Genomic DNA, 1,057 nt, shown 5'->3' on the forward strand with positions numbered 1-1,057 from the left:
TTTCAAACTTACAACTTAAAATATACATGAATCTCAAAGAATAATATCAAACATACCTCAATCTAGTTACATGCATGGCCAAACTTCCTCCTAATTCTCTTCCAAACCAAACATGAAGCAAGAACTCCTTCCTCCTCCCTTAGAATTTTCGGTCAAAAGAGGATGAAAAAGGATGAACAAAATTTTTCTTTTCCTTTCTTTAGCTCACGGCAATGGGGGGGAAACAACCACTCATTTTTTTTTTGTTTTCCTTTCTTTATTACCTATACTCCTTATTTTATTTTTTTCTAACATACCTCACTAAGCCAACATGTTCCCAACATGTTTCCACCCATAGCATGGCCAACCACTAGCTCAAATTTTGGGTAATTTGACATGCAAACCCATCATTTTCATAACATGCATTAATAGACCATTTTAAATTAGCCTATCATATTTTCACCATGTCTCATATCGATCCCTATTTAATAATTTCTCATGCAATTGGCAAAATTGGATAATGAAACTTCCACATACTCATGTACACACATAATAAGCATAGAATATGGAAATTAATTATTTTTATGACTCGGTTTTGTGGTCCCGAAACCACTTCCCGACTAGGGTCAATTTTGGGCTGTTACACTCTGTACTAGATGTATCATCAAATTTCACAATCCCCATGTTGATGAGTCTTTCAACTAATTTCTTGAAAGTGGTGCAGTTTTCTATCGAGTGTCCTGTGGCTCCCGCATGGTATTCGCATTGGGCATTTGCGTCATTACATTTAGGGTATGGAGGTTGCATTGGCTTTAGATAGAAGGAAGACACGACATGTACATCAAATAAACTTTGGTATAACTCCTTGTACGTCATTGGAATGGGCGTAAATTGGAGTTTTTCCCCATTTTGTTTTGTATTAGGCTTTTGTCTAGGTGGGCCCTGCTGTCCAGTAGTTGTCGACCTTGGTTGGCTTACGGTGATCGATTTCGAATATGAGCTCACATTATTCACCTCGTGCTCTTTCTTTCTCTACGCAGACCTCTTGGCGTTTTCCCCAGCCTCTATTTTCCCACAT

This window comes from Gossypium hirsutum, chromosome A04 (genome assembly GCF_007990345.1).
Source record: "Gossypium hirsutum isolate 1008001.06 chromosome A04, Gossypium_hirsutum_v2.1, whole genome shotgun sequence".
In the NCBI taxonomy this organism is placed as follows: domain Eukaryota; kingdom Viridiplantae; phylum Streptophyta; class Magnoliopsida; order Malvales; family Malvaceae; genus Gossypium; species Gossypium hirsutum.